Source organism: Harmonia axyridis, chromosome X (genome assembly GCF_914767665.1).
Source record: "Harmonia axyridis chromosome X, icHarAxyr1.1, whole genome shotgun sequence".
Taxonomy (NCBI): Eukaryota; Metazoa; Arthropoda; class Insecta; order Coleoptera; family Coccinellidae; genus Harmonia; species Harmonia axyridis.
Window position 1 is genome coordinate 33746153 of NC_059508.1, and position 10000 is coordinate 33756152.

The 10000-nt window shown below is 41.8% G+C and overlaps 2 non-coding genes across 2 annotated transcripts in view; one reads left to right on the top strand and one right to left on the bottom strand.

Moving 5' to 3' along the window:
* Positions 1-26, bottom strand: part of LOC123687693 — a 1908-nt gene extending 1882 nt beyond the window's left edge. Inside the window, exon 1 of the ribosomal RNA XR_006749405.1 lies at positions 1-26. This exon is cut by the window's left edge and continues 1882 nt beyond it. This is a non-coding gene — a ribosomal RNA (small subunit ribosomal RNA).
* Positions 27-3660: 3634 nt separating this feature from the next.
* LOC123687919 lies at positions 3661-3779 on the top strand. Its single transcript, XR_006749622.1, has one exon. It is a non-coding gene; the product is annotated as a 5S ribosomal RNA (ribosomal RNA).
* Positions 3780-10000: the final 6221 nt, after the last annotated feature.

Below are 10000 nucleotides of genomic sequence, written 5' to 3' on the forward strand. Positions count from 1 at the left end.
TGACTACTGGCAGGATCAACCAGGGAACTGCGTGCTTATACGATCGGTCCACGAGATTGCCGGTATGGCCAAACCCGTTCGCCTCTCGTCATGTGGCACTAGCCATGTCGATTGACTTCGACTAGCGCCGCACATCAGTAAGTGCAAGTCCTCGACGAAACGACGTAACAGCCCCCAGTCAGCATGAGACTCAAGCTATATATACATCATCATCATCTCGGACAAAACACCGATCAAAAATGAGAAAGTTGCTAGAAACAATCCCTCGCCAAGGCGTCCATATATAATACGAACCCCCGGCTATCAACTAATTTCTTATACACATTCCATCTCGACCCTTCGCTATACATGTGAATATAACGACACGGTGATTCGAGATTCAACAATATTTGTCGCTCGGAACGAATTGAGTGGTTGCAAATTTTTTGTGAACATAACCCGCAACGGGCAGAGGATCACGATTTTAAGGTTGGTCGCTTAAAGGCCATTCGACTACAAAGAGACGAAGCGGACCGCGACCTCGCTGCATGAGGTTGACGAAAGCGACCCAAGATGCGAAAGCCGAAACCAACACACCTTGCCAGTACCCAAACGCCGAGGTCGGATTCGGGTCTACCACTTACCAACTGAATATCATCCTAAAAAGAACTCCAAACAGTCTAGGACAGGACCCATTCTCCACCCCTTCTATATATGTCAGGAGAACCCCGGATTCCCCTCCAGACACGATTTAGCAAACTTTTCCCGATCGATCCGACCCACCGAGGCCGTTTCGACCGTTCGCCGCGCCTACTAGAGCTGATTTCTTCGGACTCCGATCAGAAAATCCGCCGATGCATGTCGTTAACACCTAGTCCGCCTCGTCCGATCGATCGAGGCCGTTTCGACCGTTCGCCGCGCCTACTAGAGCTGATTTCTTCGGACTCCGATCAGAAAATCCGCCGATGCATGTCGTTAACACCTAGTCCGCCTCGTCCGATCGATCTAGGCCGTCTCGAACCACCCATCGCGCATCGAAAGTCGCATCTCTCGAACTCCGATCCGGAAATCGGCCGATGCATCACGTTAACTATTTCTTATATATCTAATATAATATACATCGAGACGGTAAGAATTCTTTTAATCGAAGATATACATATACTTCTCATCAATATCCAAAAGCTTATCGAAAAATAAATTACTCAACTTTTACGTGAAGAATCGTTCACCCAAACCTTATCCCCTATATATGTCAGGAGAACCCAAGGTTCCCCTCCAGACACGATTTAGCAAACTTTTCCCGATCGATCCGACCCACCGAGGCCGTCTCGACCGTCCGCTGCGCCTACTAGGGCCGATTTCTTCGGACTCCGATCAGAAAATATACCGATGCATGTCGTTAACACCTAGTCCGCCTCGTCCGATCTATCTAAACAGTCTCGACGCACCCAACACTCTTTCAAAGTCGGATTACTCGGACTCAATCTGAAAATGGACCGATGCATGACGTCAACACTTAGCCCGCCTCGTCTGATCTATCTAAGCCATCTCGACCCACCCAACACGCCTTCCAAGTCGGATCACTCGGACTTCGATCTGAAAATCTCCGGACTCATTTTTATGAATATCCCCAGTCAGTAAGAACGTTATTTCGCCAATATATACCAACAATAAACCATATTCCAATAGCTGAACCAAAAATATAATTCCCGATCCAAACGTTCTGCATCGCCCAACGCGACCACCTTCCCTATATATGTCAGGAGAGCACAGGGTTCCCCTCCAGACAACACTTACGCTCTATCCCCGACTCTCGGTCGATCGATAGGCCAGGTCAGCGGTGTCTGTTTCGGCCGAAGCTCGGACTTTGGTCAAAATGTTCCGATACAAAATTTGAACCAAGATAGATACAGATATGATTCCTTCTTAAATATACGTTGATTATCGAACAGAATATGGTAAATATTTTGCGATGACCGAGGATTTCATGAATTTTTTTTTTTTTTCGAAAAAATTTTCTATTATCGGAATTTCCTCAAATTTCATTTGGTTGCCTCCTAATGCTTATTAAAAATGATAACCAACAATCAGAATCATTATTTATCATTTATTTCAATTTTTATAATGAAAAACGTTCACGTCCTTTCGCGCCTCTCGATCGTCGTTTACGTGATGCATCGGTCAGCCCTAGTTTACGTGGTGCATCGGTAAGATCGAGTTCACGTTCTGCATCGGTCTGCCCGAGTTTACGTGGTGCATCGGTAAGATCGAGATTACGTGGTGCATCGGTAAGATCGAGTTCACGTTCTGCATCGGTCTGCCTGAGTTTACGTGGTGCATCGGTATGATCGAGTTTACGTTCTGCATCGGTGTGATCTAGTTTACGTTGTGCATCGGTAAGATCGAGATTACGTGAAGCATCGGTATGATCGAGTTTACGTTCTGCATCGGTCTGGACTCTGAGATATATTTTCGACGTGAAAATGTTCCGATACAACTTTTGAACCAGGATAGTTAGAGAGATGATTTTTTCTGGGATGTACGTTGATTGGGGAATGGATTGTGGAAAATAACTTGCCATGACCGAGGTGTTCTCGAATTTTTTTTTTTTTTCGAAAAATATTTTCTGATTTTGGATTTCACTCAAATTTGATTTCGTTGCCTTCTAATGTGTTCTAAAAGAGTAAATCAGTAATCAGAATCGAAAAATATTTTTCGGATTTTTTTTTTTTTGAAAAAAAATTTTCTGATTTTGGAATTTCCTCAAATTTGATTTGGTTGCCTTCTAAGTGTTTTTAAAGCGTAAATCAGTAATCAGAATCAATATTCATTGTCGACTTTAATTTTTATAAGGAAAAATGTTCACGTCCTTAAACGCCTCCCCATCATTAGCCCGAGTCCAAGTCGATGTCAGTCCCGAGCGGACGGTGTCAGATACTACCTATCGCCCCGGTCTGGACTTGGCGAGGTATTTCGACGTGAAATGTTCCGATACAACTTTTGAACCAGGATAGTTAGAGAGATGATTTCTTCTATGTTGTACGTTGATTGTGGAATGGATTGTGGGAAATAACTTGCCATGACCCAGGTGTTCTTGAATTTTTTTTTTTTTCGAAAAAAATTTTCTGATCTTGAAATTTCCTCAAATCTGATTGCGTTGCCTTCTAATGTGTACTAAAAGAGTAAATCAGTAATCAGAATCAATATTCATTGTCGACTTTAATTTTTATAAGGAAAAATGTTCACGTCCTTAAACGCCTCTCCATCGTTACCCCGACTCCAAGACGATGTTAGACCGGAGCGGACGGTGTCAAATGCGACCGATCTCCCCGGTCTGGACTTAGCGAGATATTCCGACGTGAAATGTTCCGATACAAAAATTTAACTGTGATAGTTAGAGAGATGGTTCCTTTTGTGATGTACGTTGATTGTGTAATAGAATATGGAAATAAACTTGAGATGACCGAGGTCTTCTGGGATTTTTTTTTTTTTTCGAAAAATATTTTTCGATTTCGGAAATCCCTCAAATTTCATTGAGATATGTCCTAATGTGTTCTTAAAACTTAAATCAACAATCAGAATTAATATCCAAAAGTTATTTCATTTTTTATAAGGAAAAACGTTCACGTCCTTTCCGCTCCCAAAAAGTGAGATATCATAGAAAATATCGCTATATTTGTTGTTTACGGCCATACCACGCTGAAATTGCCAGTTCTCGTCAGAACACTGAAGCCAAGCAGCGTCGGGCGCGGTTAGTACTTGGATGGGTGACCGCTTGGGAACACCGCGTGCTGTAAGCTTTTTTTTTACGTTCTGCATCGGTCTGCCGAGATAACGTGGTGCATCGGTATGATCGAGTTTACGTTCTGCATCGGTAAGATCGAGATTACGTGATGCATCGGTAAGATTGAGATTACGTGGTGCATCGGTAAGATCGAGTTTACGTGGTGCATCGGTAAGATCCAATTCACGTTCTGCATCGGTAAGATCCAGTTCACGTGGTGCATCGGTAAGATCGAGATTACGTGGTGCATCGGTAAGATCGAGTTTACGTGGTGCATCGGTAAGATCCAGTTCACGTTCTGCATCGGTAAGATCCAGTTCACGTGGTGCATCGGTAAGATTGAGATTACGTGGTGCATCGGTAAGATCGAGTTTACGTGGTGCATCGGTAAGATCCAATTCACGTTCTGCATCGGTAAGATCCAGTTCACGTGGTGCATCGGTAAGATTGAGATTACGTGGTGCATCGGTAAGATCGAGTTTACGTGGTGCATCGGTAAGATCCAATTCACGTTCTGCATCGGTAAGATCCAGTTCACGTGGTGCATCGGTAAGATCGAGATTACGTGGTGCATCGGTAAGATCGAGTTTACGTGGTGCATCGGTAAGATCCAATTCACGTTCTGCATCGGTAAGATCCAGTTCACGTGGTGCATCGGTAAGATCGAGATTACGTGGTGCATCGGTAAGATCCAGTTCACGTGGTGCATCGGTAAGATGGAGATTACGTGGTGCATCGGTAAGATCGAGATTACGTGGTGCATCGGTAAGATCTACTTTACGTTCTGCATCGGTCTGCCCTTGTTTACGTGGTGCATCGGTAAGATCGAGATTACGTGAAGCATCGGTATGATCGAGTTTACGTTCTGCATCGGTCTGCCCGATATTACGTGGTGCATCGGTCTGCCCTAGTTTACGTGGTGCATCGGTTTGGACTTAGAGATATATTTTCGACGTGAAAATGTTCCGATACAACTTTTGAACCAGGATAGTTAGAGAGATGATTTTTTCTGGGATGTACGTGGATCGGGGAATGGATTGTGGGAAATAACTTGCCATGACCGAGGTGTCCTCGAATTTTTTTTTTTTTCGAAAAAAATTTTCTGATTGTGGAATTTTCTCAAATTTGATTTGGTTGCCTCCTAATGTGTTCTAAAAGAGTAAATCAGTAATCGGAATCGAAAAATATTTTTCGGATTTTTTTTTTTTTCGAAAAAAATTTTCTGATCGTGGAATTTCCTCAAATTCGATTTGGTTGCCTTCTAATGTGTTTTTAAAGCGTAAATCAGTAATCAGAATCAATATTCATTGTCGACTTTAATTTTTATAAGGAAAAATGTTCACGTCCTTAAACGCCTCCCCATCATCAGCCCGAGTCCAAGTCGATGTCAGTCCCGAGCGGACGGTGTCAGATACTACCTATCGCCGAGGTCTGGACTTGGCGAGATATTACGACGTGAAATGTTCCGATACAACTTTTGAACCAGGATAGTTAGAGAGATGATTTCTTCTATGTTGTACGTTGATTGTGGAATGAAATACGGAAAATAACTCGCCATGACCGAGGTGATTACGATTTTTTTTTTTTTTCGAAAAAAATTTTCTGATCGTGGAATTTTCTCAAATTTGATTTGGTTGCCTCCTTATATGTTCTAGTAGCGATAATCAACAATCAGAATCAAAATCCATGGTCGGGTTTGATTTTTATAAGGAAAAATGTTCACGTCCTTTTTTACAACCCCGACTCATTGACGATGTTAGAACCGAGCCGGCGGTGTCAGATACGACCGATCGCCCCGGTCCCGATCGTCATTTACGTTGTGCATCGGTCTGCCCGAGATTACGTGGTGCATCGGTATGATCGAGTTTACGTGGTGCATCGGTAAGATCCAGTTCACGTGGTGCATCGGTAAGATTGAGATTACGTGGTGCATCGGTAAGATCCAGTTCACGTGGTGCATCGGTAAGATGGAGATTACGTGGTGCATCGGTAAGATCGAGATTACGTGGTGCATCGGTAAGATCTACTTTACGTTCTGCATCGGTCTGCCCTTGTTTACGTGGTGCATCGGTAAGATCGAGATTACGTGAAGCATCGGTATGATCGAGTTTACGTTCTGCATCGGTCTGCCCGATATTACGTGGTGCATCGGTCTGCCCTAGTTTACGTGGTGCATCGGTTTGGACTTAGAGATATATTTTCGACGTGAAAATGTTCCGATACAACTTTTGAACCAGGATAGTTAGAGAGATGATTTTTTCTGGGATGTACGTGGATCGGGGAATGGATTGTGGGAAATAACTTGCCATGACCGAGGTGTCCTCGAATTTTTTTTTTTTTCGAAAAAAATTTTCTGATTGTGGAATTTTCTCAAATTTGATTTGGTTGCCTCCTAATGTGTTCTAAAAGAGTAAATCAGTAATCGGAATCGAAAAATATTTTTCGGATTTTTTTTTTTTTCGAAAAAAATTTTCTGATCGTGGAATTTCCTCAAATTCGATTTGGTTGCCTTCTAATGTGTTTTTAAAGCGTAAATCAGTAATCAGAATCAATATTCATTGTCGACTTTAATTTTTATAAGGAAAAATGTTCACGTCCTTAAACGCCTCCCCATCATCAGCCCGAGTCCAAGTCGATGTCAGTCCCGAGCGGACGGTGTCAGATACTACCTATCGCCGAGGTCTGGACTTGGCGAGATATTACGACGTGAAATGTTCCGATACAACTTTTGAACCAGGATAGTTAGAGAGATGATTTCTTCTATGTTGTACGTTGATTGTGGAATGAAATACGGAAAATAACTCGCCATGACCGAGGTGATTACGATTTTTTTTTTTTTTCGAAAAAAATTTTCTGATCGTGGAATTTTCTCAAATTTGATTTGGTTGCCTCCTTATATGTTCTAGTAGCGATAATCAACAATCAGAATCAAAATCCATGGTCGGGTTTGATTTTTATAAGGAAAAATGTTCACGTCCTTTTTTACAACCCCGACTCATTGACGATGTTAGAACCGAGCCGGCGGTGTCAGATACGACCGATCGCCCCGGTCCCGATCGTCATTTACGTTGTGCATCGGTCTGCCCGAGATTACGTGGTGCATCGGTATGATCGAGTTTACGTGGTGCATCGGTATGATCCAATTCACGTTCTGCATCGGTAAGATCCAATTCACGTTCTGCATCGGTAAGATCCAGTTCACGTGGTGCATCGGTAAGATGGAGATTACGTGGTGCATCGGTAAGATCGAGATTACGTGGTGCATCGGTAAGATCTACTTTACGTTCTGCATCGGTCTGCCCTTGTTTACGTGGTGCATCGGTAAGATCGAGATTACGTGAAGCATCGGTATGATCGAGTTTACGTTCTGCATCGGTCTGCCCGATATTACGTGGTGCATCGGTCTGCCCTAGTTTACGTGGTGCATCGGTTTGGACTTAGAGATATATTTTCGACGTGAAAATGTTCCGATACAACTTTTGAACCAGGATAGTTAGAGAGATGATTTTTTCTGGGATGTACGTGGATCGGGGAATGGATTGTGGGAAATAACTTGCCATGACCGAGGTGTCCTCGAATTTTTTTTTTTTTCGAAAAAAATTTTCTGATTGTGGAATTTTCTCAAATTTGATTTGGTTGCCTCCTAATGTGTTCTAAAAGAGTAAATCAGTAATCGGAATCGAAAAATATTTTTCGGATTTTTTTTTTTTTCGAAAAAAATTTTCTGATCGTGGAATTTCCTCAAATTCGATTTGGTTGCCTTCTAATGTGTTTTTAAAGCGTAAATCAGTAATCAGAATCAATATTCATTGTCGACTTTAATTTTTATAAGGAAAAATGTTCACGTCCTTAAACGCCTCCCCATCATCAGCCCGAGTCCAAGTCGATGTCAGTCCCGAGCGGACGGTGTCAGATACTACCTATCGCCGAGGTCTGGACTTGGCGAGATATTACGACGTGAAATGTTCCGATACAACTTTTGAACCAGGATAGTTAGAGAGATGATTTCTTCTATGTTGTACGTTGATTGTGGAATGAAATACGTAAAATAACTCGCCATGACCGAGGTGATTACGATTTTTTTTTTTTTTCGAAAAAAATTTTCTGATCGTGGAATTTTCTCAAATTTGATTTGGTTGCCTCCTTATATGTTCTAGTAGCGATAATCAACAATCAGAATCAAAATCCATGGTCGGGTTTGATTTTTATAAGGAAAAATGTTCACGTCCTTTTTTACAACCCCGACTCATTGACGATGTTAGAACCGAGCCGGCGGTGTCAGATACGACCGATCGCCCCGGTCCCGATCGTCATTTACGTTGTGCATCGGTCTGCCCGAGATTACGTGGTGCATCGGTATGATCGAGTTTACGTGGTGCATCGGTAAGATCCAATTCACGTTCTGCATCGGTAAGATCCAATTTACGTTCTGCATCGGTAAGATCCAGTTCACGTGGTGCATCGGTAAGATGGAGATTACGTGGTGCATCGGTAAGATCGAGATTACGTGGTGCATCGGTAAGATCTACTTTACGTTCTGCATCGGTCTGCCCTTGTTTACGTGGTGCATCGGTAAGATCGAGATTACGTGAAGCATCGGTATGATCGAGTTTACGTTCTGCATCGGTCTGCCCGATATTACGTGGTGCATCGGTCTGCCCTAGTTTACGTGGTGCATCGGTTTGGACTTAGAGATATATTTTCGACGTGAAAATGTTCCGATACAACTTTTGAACCAGGATAGTTAGAGAGATGATTTTTTCTGGGATGTACGTGGATCGGGGAATGGATTGTGGGAAATAACTTGCCATGACCGAGGTGTCCTCGAATTTTTTTTTTTTTCGAAAAAAATTTTCTGATTGTGGAATTTTCTCAAATTTGATTTGGTTGCCTCCTAATGTGTTCTAAAAGAGTAAATCAGTAATCGGAATCGAAAAATATTTTTCGGATTTTTTTTTTTTTCGAAAAAAATTTTCTGATCGTGGAATTTCCTCAAATTCGATTTGGTTGCCTTCTAATGTGTTTTTAAAGCGTAAATCAGTAATCAGAATCAATATTCATTGTCGACTTTAATTTTTATAAGGAAAAATGTTCACGTCCTTAAACGCCTCCCCATCATCAGCCCGAGTCCAAGTCGATGTCAGTCCCGAGCGGACGGTGTCAGATACTACCTATCGCCGAGGTCTGGACTTGGCGAGATATTACGACGTGAAATGTTCCGATACAACTTTTGAACCAGGATAGTTAGAGAGATGATTTCTTCTATGTTGTACGTTGATTGTGGAATGAAATACGGAAAATAACTCGCCATGACCGAGGTGATTACGATTTTTTTTTTTTTTCGAAAAAAATTTTCTGATCGTGGAATTTTCTCAAATTTGATTTGGTTGCCTCCTTATATGTTCTAGTAGCGATAATCAACAATCAGAATCAAAATCCATGGTCGGGTTTGATTTTTATAAGGAAAAATGTTCACGTCCTTTTTTACAACCCCGACTCATTGACGATGTTAGAACCGAGCCGGCGGTGTCAGATACGACCGATCGCCCCGGTCCCGATCGTCATTTACGTTGTGCATCGGTCTGCCCGAGATTACGTGGTGCATCGGTCTGGACTTAGAGATATATTTTCGACGTGAAAATGTTCCGATACAACTTTTGAACTAGGATAGTTAGAGAGATGATTTTTTCTGGGATGTACGTTGATTGGGGAATGGATTGTGGGAAATAACTTGCCATGACCGAGGTGTTCTCGAATTTTTTTTTTTTTTTCGAAAAAAATTTTCTGATTGTGGAATTTTCTCAAATTTGATTTGGTTGCCTCCTAATGTGTTCTAATAGCGATAATCAACAATCAGAATCAAAATCCATGGTCGGGTTTGATTTTTATAAGGAATAATGTTCACGTCCTTTTTCGCCTATGTTCTTTTTCGACGTGAAAAGTTCCGATACAACTTTTGAACCAGGATAGTTAGAGAGATGATTTTTTCTGGGATGTATGTTGATTGACGTACGAAACTTGGAAAAAAAATAGAAAAGACCGAGGTACTCTAGAAAAAAAATTTATTGAAAATATTTTTTTGATTTCGGAATTAATTCGAAATTCATTCAGATGTCTTCTATCAATATCGCGAAAGAAAAATCAATAATCAGAATCGATATTCATCTAAGATTATTTCCTTTTGGATTGTGTTAACATTCGGTACGATCTTGTCTACGTGATGCATCGGTTTGTTTC